Consider the following 12809-nt stretch of genomic DNA (forward strand, 5'->3'; position numbering starts at 1 on the left):
CTAATGACCACACACACACAGAGCACGGTCTACAAACTGGCACACAAACAAACCCAACTGATCCTCATCATCATCATCATCATAATAAGGGGGGGGGTATCTCAGGTCATCCGTCAATGACTTCATCAATCGCATCACTGTCCTCGTGGATACTTCCTTGAAGCAATATCAGTAAAGAGTCTGTAGAACACGCTGTATTTTGTCACTGTTTGTGGGTTTAATACGGAGGAAGTGGCTATTCTCCCGCGCATGAACATGACTCACTCTTCTTCGAGGCAGCGCTTCCAGATTTTTCTTCTTCTTTCGTCCTTTTTATCACCCCCCCCCTCCTCCTCCCTGCCTATTTTCCTCTCTCAACCTCCGCTTCCCTCCTCTTTCCTCCCACTGCCTCAACTCTGATTAGACTTTTCTCCATCATATCCAGAAAAGCTGAGCACTGAGCCCGGGGAGAGCTCACAGCAAAACCCTCCCTAACACTTTGGAGCTTCCAAGGCTCAGTCTGGACACACACACACACACACACACACACACACACACACACACACACACACACACACACACACACACACACACACACACGCACGCACGCACAGGTAGTATGACAGTCTGAGTACAAGCTTTAAATGGCAGTTTTGCTCATATTGCTCCTTACGTGAACTGGCGTTATCCAGCTTTTACTCAACCTACTCATTACACCCAAAGATTGTTAAAGTTCCAGGAATTCTTACAGTACTACTTTTTTCTTTTTTTTTTTAAAGCAAAGCACAACTGAGCCCGACTGATCTTTTATGTTTCGACCACATGCTAAAGATGTATTATACGCGTCAGTTGTGCCAGCTAGTGTAGTTTGAAGGGAAATGTGAAGGTTACACTGAGAAGCGTCTTTGTCAGATAGTCACAGTCGATTCCAAACAGAGAAGCACACAAATTGTTAATAGCAAAGATTAAAAAAGGTCCAACAAAAAGCTGGAAATCTGAGATATTATGACAACAAAGACAAACAATTCTGGAGTTTTTGATTTCTAACCCTAACCCTAACCCAACTGAAGTGTTACTATTTTCTCTTTCACACATCTAACATGAGCCACTCTGTTAGCTTCCACCAGATCTTACGGATGCACCAAAGCCGCCGCTACATCTCAGACATGGTAATCTCACACCAGTATGATATTATATAGCGCCAGCTCTGCATTCGCTGCACATTCCCAATCGCCTCTCCACTTTATGCCTTCAAATACCAAGTCCTCGAAGTCTTCCCCTTCATTGCTGTGTAATAGCCTTGGTTCCATGTCATGCTGTCTGCTGGCGTAAATACGATGCAGAGTTGGAGCCCTTTCAAGTGGAGGCTCAGATAAAGCAGCTCGTGTGTTGTGTATGACTTTTGTGGTTCCATGCTTTTTACAGGGGGAAAAAAAAAAAAAAAAGACAGTGGCCAATGAGCATTAGTTACACTTTGATTTCCATGCACCAGCTCCCTCCTTCATCATCTCCGCCACTGTCCATCACTTCCAGCTTTAACCTGTCTCGGCACTCCCCTGCCCTTATCCCCCCCTCCTCCCATCCTCACCACCACACTATTGGCCCTACTTCCCAAACAATCCCTCAGCCTTCAAAAGACAGCCGCCCATTCAGAATGTTTTTGGTGTGGGGTGGGGGAGGAGAGCGGCGCAGGCTTGGGGAAGGTTGAGGGGAGGTGAGGAGGGGGGGGCGTCGAGCTCTCATTCCCGCTAAATTGTCCCACATGGCTGAGCGTGCTTAGTTTAAACAAACACAGCCACTTCCTCTTCACTGTGCGCATTGACACACAGACGGGCGCACGCGTGCACACACACACACACACACACACACACACACACACACACACACACACACGCATGCATATACACACACCAACTGGGCACACAGAGGCGCTTGAATTCCATCACACAAAAACAAAGCCCAAGCACCTGCATGTAAACACACATACACATAATATATTGTATACCGTGGCAGCCAGCAGATAGTACGCAAACAGCCGAGTCCAGGCAACACACCAAGACGACTTATCAACGACAACAACAACGTCACATGCATCCTCTATATTTGGGTGTTTGGTTTCAAATGTGGTTACACAAAAGAAAGTCTGTGGGAGTCTAACTGTACAATCACTGAAGAATAGAAACTAATATGCTTCTTGGGTCAAAAAAAAAAAAAAAGAACTCCACAGGTGTGCAGGGATCCTACGCCGTAATAAAAGGTTTGTATGTGTGTACTTTTGATCATATTTTCTGCTGTTGTGTACAATCACACTGGATATTTTACAATAATGATTGTGTTATTACTATTATGAGAGGCCTTTATTTGAATATCAAGCTGAACAAAATAACTTTCCGTATGAATTTTTAATAGAGCTGTAATGTTCCAGGACTCAACCAGTTAAATTGGCAACTATATTGGCAATCAATTCATCAAAAACAAAGTCACACTGTGACCTTTCACTTGATGTTGGCTGAAAAAAGATCCAGGCCGCCTGTGACCGTTGCCTGGATGAAAATGCTATAAAAAATATGGTGGCGTGTATTTAGTTACATTTAGTTTTGGCCCTGAATTCTGGAGACGTATATGGAGCAACAACTCAAGAGGAGCACTGCATTATAAAAACTCCAAATATAGATGATATAAGTTTATTTCGGGGGTTTAGAGCCACAGGTTCACTCACCATATGAAAATGTGCGAAGAAATATAAGCCAGCAATCCTTATAGGTTATTTTTTATTTTTTTTCTCCCTGCTGCTGTGAAGTTTGCTTCTCCTGCTGACAGACCCCTGCACTACCTCGCCTTTCAATGCAATGACCTACAATCATTGTAATCAGCTCGACATTACAAGCGTCTAGTAAAGAGGAGTGAAGGAGGACGCACACAGAGTCCAGACAATAAGCCCACATTCAGTGCCAGTGGACCTGCTGCCGCCCAGGCCTGCACACACAGCATGTCTCTGCCACTAATGCTGAGCCCCATCAGGGCTGGATGCCATGAGTCTTAATTAAGACAGCTATGCCAAGTCAAGAAGTGAATTCGGCCCTTCTCCTCTACTTCCCACCCAGTCCCACACACACACACACACACACACCCAGACGGATGCATGAACTCCCTTTTTCAGATGGACGAGCACAGAGACGCAGACAAACCACCAAGGGACGTTCAGATCATCAGTTTTATGAGCCATGAAAAAGCTTGCTCGGTGGGAGGTGTGTGTGCGTGTGAGTTGGGGGGGGGGGGGGGGGGGGGGTGCTGAGAGAAAGACTATTTAGTCACACCGACATGAGAAACCTGTCTCCTCTCTCGCAAGACAACAACCGAGCCTCAGAAGCGCGCACACTCGCACACATCTCAATGTGCAAGGCAGCATCCAAATTGTGACCGAGTCTTTTTGGGGGGTTTTTAATCCTAAATTCTACGACTGACTCAAAGTGTGTGTGTGTGTGTGTGTGTGTGTGTGTGTGTGTGTGTGTGTGTGTGTGTGTGTGTGTGTGTGTGTGTGTGTGTGTGTGTGTGTGTGTGTGTGTGTGTATGTGTGTGTGAAAGATGAATGGAGCTTACGCATCAGTGTTTCAGAAATCAAAATTTAATTTCTGGGAAAAACAAGCCAATGGAGGTGAACACACAATCACTTCCAAGCATCTCACACACACACACACACACACACACACACACACACACACACACACACACACACACACACACACACACACACACACACACTTATAACACCCCTCCCCACAGCAGAGGGTCAGCGGGTCACATTCCTCCTCCTCAATCAGCCTCAGGATTTCACACACTAGTTCAGGGGGGTGTGTGTGTGTGTGTGTGGGTGTGTGTGTGTGTGTCCCTGTGTGTGAGTTTTGAGATATTTTAGTGATTTGTGGGGGGTCTGAGGAGTGGGCAAAGATGGGAAACACAGCGACTCAACTGATGGTCCATACAGACAGCTAGAATCTCTTTTCATGTGCTTTGGATTAAAGACAAATCAGGATTCTGCACTGAAGCAAATAGGGGCCAAAGAAAGTCTCAAAAATACAAAGGACAAGGGTATGATATGTGAGGACACAATGTGCCTCTCCAAACTCATTTGTATGAAATTTCCCTTCTCACATTTTCACAGAAGCAGACGACGGTACTGTTGCAGGCAGAGTGGGAGCTTGTGGGTGGGCAACTTGTTTATGTTATGAAGGCCACATTTTGAATATTGGATAAAGTAGTTTGACATATTTCAAAATATGATATCCTGTGAGGTTGGCATGACATTATAAAAAAAAAAAAAATGTACACGGAAGTTAAGGTCTCGGTTTATTGTAAACACGCAAAAACACAGAAGAACTGTCCACGACATTTCTGTTGGGCTCAAGTGAGGTATATGTATCCCCTCCTGTTAGTTTATAGCATTATATCTATTTGAAATGGAAAACTGAGCATTCATATAGAATATGACACCATCTACCTGAAAGTCAGATTGTTATCAGTTAAGAATATTAAAATGTTCCCAAACAAATCCTCATTGTTTCCGTGTTACTTTTGTTGTTGACGCTGATGTGAGGTTCTATTTTTGTCTGTGTGAGAACAGATTCATCATCGTTTCCATCAGCATTTATTAGTCTTGTAGAAACAGGCTGTGTGTGGCAAAAAAAAAAAAAAAAAAAGGAGGAATAATAATAGGTGTGTGGTGCTGGGTGGGGGATGTCATGTTAAGAGGAGGAGAAGGTGTTGTCAAAGTGTGCCTACAGGCCCTGGAGGAAGAGGAGAGAAGGAGGAAGGTGGGTGGTTTAGCAAGGAAAAGCAATAAAAAATGTGGCTCTGCATTAAAAGAACACCTACTTCCGTATTTTCCAAGTCTTTAACTGTGGCGCGCCAGCATGGGATAGTGTGCCAGGCTGCTGTCACACACTAATGCACAGATACGTCGCATACATCCAAAAAACAATGGAAAAAAGGGGGAATACTCGAGAGTTTACGTGCGCATTACGCAAGTCGCAACTACACAATGTAGACTCGGCTTGCTGACTCCAGCATGCACGCACAAGACACACGCAACAACCTTTGGTCTCCAGCACACTTTAGATACTTTAGATACACACTCAAAATACTCACAGTCAGGCATATAAACGCCCATTAACGACTGGCGGAACTTTCCATGGGCCTGCCAACTAGCAACACCAACACGCCTGGCATGCTAATGCAGGCACGTAAAGTTAACTCTGTGTGTGTCTATGTTTCATGCATGTGTGCTAACTCATTCGTGTGTGTGTGTGTCTGTGTGTGTGGACAGGTGCTCACTCGATCAGCCAGCTGACAGCGCACCGCTACACACACACACACACACACACACACACACACACACACACACACACACACACACAGCAGCGGGCAGATCTTCAACAAGCCATTCCGATGGATTATACCCCTGAGAAACTGGGCAAGGGCACCGGCAGGGCACGGTGACCGAATGCTCCGCGCCTCGTTTGAAGCGCTCCGGCTTTCCGCGACACGACTTCACCAGCTGATGAGAAACTTCACAGCCTTATTTTCTGGTTTCCAAACATTTCATCGCTTTGTCAAAACTGTTTTGTTCCATCATCTCCGATGTCTGCCGCCGCCTCCTTTCATTACGACTCTGCTCGCCGCTGTCAAGACCTTTTAAATGACACCAAGAGATGAGCGATGGCGCAGAACAAAGGAGAGTTTTGTGTGAAGTCGCGTCTTGCATGATGCTCCGTCCTGAAATTCCTTGTCGGCGCTGGTGGTATTTCTAGCCTTTGCACACATGTCTACTTGATTTTAACTAATCGTTCAGAAAATAGTACAAACTACTGAAAAGGCATGCCAATGACTCCAAAGGTGAGACCAGTGCACCACATAAACCTTTATTAATCCCCCAAAAAGTTTTTAGAATTTCAAAAGATATGAGACGATGAGTCGCTTGTCACGAAGATGCTGAATGTGTTATGCCTCTGTAATAAAGTATGAAAAACAGAAAGGGACTTTTTCTGAATATAATCAGACACATCTCATTTCTCACATGTGTATTTCGTGCTGACGAGAACCAAAGAGCAAAATGATTGACACCATTTGATATGGGACATTCTGCTCCGTGAGAGGACAGACAGGGCAAGAAAGGGAAACAAAAAAAAAAAAAAGCACTGGAAAAGGAGATGGGAGGAGGGAAATGGAGGGAAGAGAAGTTGAAAGGCTTCTTTTATCTTCTTCTAAATCAACTGTCAACAATGCAGGAAATTATCATGGGAGACAAAAAGAAGGGAGACGGTGTTCTGCAAGAGGAGCAGGGAAGGAGGGAGGCGGGAGGGGAGGGGGAGAGAAAGAGAGGACCAGGGTAAACATTACAGCTCGGTGCCAAGCAAACATAAGATGCTGGGATACTTCAACAAAAAGCCAGCGTTCATATGGGAGAGAAAAGAGATCATGAAAATAAAAGGGGAGTGGGAGGATGCTTGAGAGAGAGAGAGAGAGAGAGAGAGAGAGAGAGAGAGAGAGAGAGAGAGAGTTCAGAAAGCAGGGAAATGGAAAGTGAAAGCATCAAGCTGCCAAAGAACAGCTGTTATTTATAAATGGGACAAAGGTTTTGTTTTTGTTTTTTTCATTTGGTTTGTTTGTTTCCATTTCAGACATGCATGTCACCCAGTTTTTATGTACACGCTGTGGTGCAGCTAATTTGAATCAAACTGAAGCAGCAAATGCAAACATCCTGCAAATGTACTTTACAGGTGTGAAAACAAAACCGCCTCATTTATAAGCATACTTGAAACTTCCCTCAAACTCATCCTACAGCAAAGTCAATCCTGCAAAGGCCCTGCTCCACACACATCATCCCGACCAGGAAGGCAGTGTTCCCTTTCTGAGAGGCACACCTGTTGCATGATGGAGAAGCAGATGGTGCAGCTGACGCGGTGCACAGCAACGGAGGAAATATTGTAAACATGAACAGCTGATCAGGGCCGACTGGACACATTTAAATAGATGTATAATTAACAGGTCAAGTGAGTTGCAGAAATGGGATTTGTGTGTGACATATGTTGAATTAATAAACCTGCACTGATACATATTGGCACCCAGGTCCTATGTACCTCTTTGTCTGAATGTCTCTTCTTTTTTTTTTTATTAATATTTTCATTGAGTGTTCAATTCAATTTTTTTTTTCTCAAAAGCTCAAGCTTTGAGATAGACAAAAAGCAAAAAATAAATTAAAAAAAAATCCAACCTGCCCAGACACCAAAGCGACATCCAAAAGACAAAAACATTCAAATCAGCATTGCAGAAACAAAAACAAAAGCAATTCTCTTTGGAGCAGTTGATTCACATTATTTTCCTGTCAAGCAAATGATAAATCTACGGCCTTGACCAATTTTCCCGAAATCAAATTTACTTTCGAACAAAAACTGAGATTCAATTAGCTGAATATTGCCCTGCACATAATGAATATGCATCATTGAATGACTTCCTTTGTTCGAAAAAAAAGAAGAAAAAAAAAGAAACTAAACTAATTTGCAGTAGCCTACATTAAGCCGAGCGAGGAGATTTATCGTATGTTTCTTCTTTTTCGTCTCTATTACACATGCTCGCACACACTTTCCAGGGCAGGGTTGTTTTGTCTGTGTAACTTTAGAGCTCCTCCAGCTTCTCTCCCTGACACACAAGCACTGCTCAGTAACATTACCCTCCGGATAACATGTTCTAGGTTACTGGGTAGACACATAAGCATGCACATACAAAGGCGAGCATCATCCTGCCCGTTCTCTGACCCCATTTTGACCGGCAGGTTTTATTGGGCCAGCAGAGAAACCACAAGCCAGCGCAGGTAGACAACGGAGCATCCAGATTGTGCTGGAGGTCAGGACACAGACTGATATACGACCCCGGGCACTTCTTGATGAATGTGTGGAAAACGTCCTCATTGTGTCTAAATGTTATGGAAAACATTTTTATCCGTGCTTCTGAAACGCGACCGATTGCTCGAGTTAAAGTTAACGTTACGCTTTCGCCTTCACCTGAAGGAACAAACAAGGTCTATCTATGATAAGGCCTAAAAAAAATAAAAAACAAAAAAGTGCTATCAACATGACATATTTTGACTTCTTGGCATTTTCTACCCAACCTTCCAGTACTTTTCTGGAATAAAACAAACTGACAAACCCATGAAATTACATTAAACAGCTGCAAAGTGTAGGCAACAGCACACCATCACAGTGACGGGCGTGAGCGTCTGGGCTGTACCTGTGTGACAAAGTCGCAGCGGTTACAGAACACAGGCGGTTAACTTATATAAAGTGTTATTCAACCCCTTCGCCTATTCATGGAAAAGAAACAGAAACTCCAACACAACAATGGCTACTCTCCTTCAACCCGAGCCCGGCAGCAATGCTTCTCTTTTTATTCTGTGACTAAACACACACACACACACAAAACGCAAATTCATAAACAGCAAACTAAAATTATAAGTGGGAGGGGGGGGGGGGCACCAGTTGGGAGAGCACGGCTTATGATCAGCTGCTGTGCTTTCTCTGGCACTTTCCACTAAACACCGATTTAAACAAAGACATATATTAAAAACTAGAACGAAATGAATAATTCATAAGGAGAAAAAAAAGAATAATAAAAAAAAGAAAGCTTTTTCAAAACGTGCTGTTCAGCTGAACCTGTTCTAAACAGAAAATCAGCACAAGAGGGCTTTCATAACTTTTGGAGTGCCGGCCCATGAGCTTTGTTTACATTGTTAGAGTGTATAAATGTTGAGGCCAAAGAGGCTTAACTTCCAGGAGAACAGTGTACAGCGATATAAACCTCCTTCGGCCCGTGTTAAGAAGGATATGGGTGTAGCGCTTGACCAATAAAACCCGCATTTTTATTTGAAAAATTCAAATGGGCGAGAGGCCTTGAAACTTGTGGTACTCAAGACTTATATATCTGAGCCCATGTTTCCAGTGTTTTATACCAGTGGAACAATTACAAAGCCTTCCTCAAGCTTCGGCAGTTGTTTTTCAATATGAAATTAAAGGTGGAAAGAATAGAGGAGATTAAGACCACCCCCAACACATTTCAAATTATTTTCCAAGTCGTAGGAATAGAAAGAAATAGAACAACATGCACTGTAAAGCGTCACTGCTCCACACAATGTTGGTCAGTTCAGTTGAAAACAAAAAGATGCAGCATCATCCATTTCTCTAAACCCCCAAGGAGCTTAAAACTGATTTCCAGGTGTCCACTGACTTATTTTGCTCTTTTACCGCAGTGTCTCTGTCGGCTCAAGTGGGTCAAAGGCTATCAGGTTTAAAATCAATTAAAATACCTCTGCGTTTGCCTTGTGATGAATACCTGCCCAGGTACACCTGCCCTTGCCTGTCGTCAGCTGGGACTGACCGCCTCAACAGGATAGTAAATGTGATATTACAATACAATAAGAAAATATTCAAAGTTATTTATTTCAAACTAATAAACTGACAGTGGTTCAGTCGAACTAACTGAGATATAATTCTCCCTGATGTGTTTCAACACGAGGGACTACAATAGAGGCTGGGACTCCAAATGCCGCCACGAGGCCACATTTCCAGGTAACCCGAACGGTCACCAGATGAAGCTGTGTCAGGTTGAATAAAACCCTCTCTTCGGTGTTCCGTGGCCCTTTCTGTCATCATCGCTCCTGAATATTGCTCTTTAAGTACATTGTTGTCGTTTTCTTTCTCGCCCTTGCCTTTGTATGGAACGCCTAATGCAGGCTGCAGGGCTCGACTGAAACCAAAGACACAAAAAGAAGCAACCTGGGGTCTACAGGAGGAGCCTTCCCAGACCTGAAACACCATCTTAACTGTTAGGTAACTGTGGAAATATCACTCGGGGTTAAATCCAATATTTTTATTTTTTTTTTATGTGAAACTACATCATATTCCCCAATTAAAGCTTTACCCACTACCCACTGTCCACCCCTCTGCTTACTGTCCACATTCAAACCTGCTTGATGCTAAGACTTTGTGATGCTCCCGTTGACTTGCAGAAGCCAAATAAATTGCTCATTCATGCACCACAGGCAGAATTCCTTTGCACTCTAAACCTAAACACACCTTTTCAGCTGGAAGCCAGCGCCATTCAACCCCCAACCCCCAATCCCCCAGCAACACCCCCACCTTCTCCCTGAAAAGAAAAAAAAAGTAGGATATCAGGAGAAAAAAAAAAAAAACTGCATGGCCACATCAGCCTTTTCACCCCCCCCCCCCCCCCCCCCCCCAAAAAAAAAGTCATCTGACGTCATATATTTAGGATCAGATTTCCCTTTCGCCTTGTTTATTCTCACCCAAGAAAAACGACGCGTGTGTACGTGCTGTTTTCTCTCTTTTTTTTTCTTTTTTTTTTGAAACCCTTTGCCTGCAGCCTATATTCTCCAACGTGCCCAGTGGGTCCAGAACGCACAGTATTAGGTGCGATACACGTTATGTTATGTTATGTTATGTTATGTTATGTTATGTTATGTTATGTTATGTTATGTTATGTTATGTTATGTTATGTTATGTTATGTTATGTTATGTTATGTTATATGTGCCAATTACGCGCGCGCGGGCGCAGCAGGAGACCTAACAAACCAAGTCCCGTTATTACGCGACGGATCTGCGCACCTGAACGCGTCTTCCTAAATTTTTCCGACCCCTTCTTAAGTGATGAGTTAAAGCGCTTTAAATAACAACAGCTTGTCCTATCTTGTCCTCGGCAGATAGATAATCGATCGCTCGGAGCAAACAGGAGACCAATGTTTGATTTCCACGTCTGCATCAGAGAGGCTGAGCGAGAGATTTGTCTTCCCTGCACAAACAGACACGTAGTCGTTTCTGGAAGAGAGAGAGAGAGAGAGAGAGAGAGAGAGAGAGAGAGAGAGAGAGAGAGAGAGAGAGAGAGAGAGAGAGAGAGAGAGGCAGACAGACTGGCTGGAAGGAATGCTAGGATATGCTGGAGTTGGGATTTTTTTTCTCCTCCAAAGCCATTTTTTTTTTTTGTAACTGCAATCTGCAACTTCGCAGAAAGTCGCCATCAAGTTGCCCTCTTTGAGCGAGTTAAACTGTGATCCCATGCCTTTTGACCCCCTCAATTCAATGATTTCGCAACCCCCCCCCCCCCCCTCCTCTCTCTCCTCTGTCAAATCTGACTGCCTCAGCATCTTCCCTTCCAAGTTATTTTCCATCTATAAAAAGTGCTCATTTCCTGATTTTGAGCGGCCACAAGGCAACAGGCTGGTTTCCACAGTGCGACCCGCAACGCAGCGACCAGAACCGAGTCGAAGGGGAGAAGGTTTCCTCCTGTTGCGCACTCACTCGCTCCATCTCAAGTCCTCGGAGACAAAAACACATTCTTTCTTGAAAGCGGAGAAATCGGGAGCACAACTAGCGGACCCCCCCCCCGTCAAACCACCCCCTCCTTCCCCCGACACGTTCAACCCGAGTAATGGGTGAAGAAGTAGCACGATAATCTGTGCCGTTTTGCGTTGAATTTTCTAAATAAACGAGATAATCAACCAACACCCCACATAAAAAGTTTGGATAACCCCCCTCCCTTTCCCCCTGTCTTCTCCGCAGCAGTTTTCCTTTTTCCTCTGCGCTGGCCAAGTGGCTCAGACTGCCGGCGTTAGTCTCCAAATTCACCCACAGACACGCACTTCTAAAAAACTTTTTCGACTCCATTTCCCCGAGTTCCCCTTTCTGTCCGGGGTGGCTCGCGCTGTGAAAGAAGTGTAAAAGAACTCACCTCGCTGTAATAAAATGGTCTTCAAACAGACTCGGCTGCGCGTTTTTTTATTCCCAGGGTCGGGTCTTGCCTGTCTGCTGGCGCGGCGCGACGCGTACTGGGAGACTCCGCCATGTCAATCAAAACGCGACGCACATGGAGGTCAGAGCCCGCCCCCTTTTACCGTAATGCACTGTGCGCACGGAGAAAACCCCCAGATAGGGCGAGAGAGAGTGTGTGTGTGTGTGTGTGTGTGTGTGTGTGTGTGTGTGTGTGTGTGTGTGTGTGTGTGTGTGTGTGTGTGTGTGTGTGTGTGTGTGTGTGTGTGTGTGTGTGGTAAAGAGAGAGAGAGAGAGAGAGAGAGAGAGAGACAGAGAGAGAGAGAGAGAGAGAGAGAGAGAGAGAGAGAGAGAAGGAGGGAGATGTGTGCAGCTCGCAATATTGGGTTCTGATTCTGATATCTATCTATCTATCTATCTATCTATCTATCTATCTATCTATCTATCTATCTATACATTCATCCTATCTCATCATCATAATTCAAAACAACACATTACACAGTATACAACAGTTATCAATAATATTAAGGTGCTGTGGCTCTGCACCTCATTTATAATAAATGTTTTGTCATTATTTAACCGATCACATATATTTTGTCATTTGTTCTCAAAAATATAATTTGAAAAATCCATATTTTCTATAAAAACTTCCAACTTCTGTGCCGCTCCTAAACCTCAATCAAACCCTGCGCACTCTTTGACACCTACTGACAAATATCAAATATTAACCAAATAATTCGAAACAGGCAGTGTAGTAATTTGCACTCTACCTTCACGGCAGGATAACACTCGTTCAAGTCTCAACCTGAAATTTGCATGTTCTTCCCGGTGTGTGTGGGTTTTCCCCAGGTCAGCTGGTTTCCCCTCGTTGCCTAAAAAACGCACATTTGAGGTTAATCAGTGACTCTAAATTACCCGTGTGAGTGTTTGTCTCTGTTTGCCCTGTGATGGACTGGTGACCTGTACGGGGTGTGCCATGCACTCGCCCACAGTCAATGG

The 12809-nt window shown here is 44.2% G+C and overlaps 1 protein-coding gene across 1 annotated transcript in view; it reads right to left on the reverse strand.

Annotated features, from left to right (window-relative positions):
• fndc3ba (fibronectin type III domain containing 3Ba) overlaps positions 1-11913 on the reverse strand; it is an 88393-nt gene extending 76480 nt beyond the window's left edge. Inside the window, exon 1 of the mRNA XM_080480947.1 lies at positions 11773-11913. The gene's annotated coding sequence lies outside the window, so the exon portion shown is untranslated. The remainder of the gene's footprint in view (positions 1-11772) is intronic.
• Between the last annotated feature and the right edge of the window lie 896 nt (positions 11914-12809).

This window comes from Lipophrys pholis, assembly GCF_963383615.2.
Source record: "Lipophrys pholis genome assembly, chromosome: 14".
In the NCBI taxonomy this organism is placed as follows: domain Eukaryota; kingdom Metazoa; phylum Chordata; class Actinopteri; order Blenniiformes; family Blenniidae; genus Lipophrys; species Lipophrys pholis.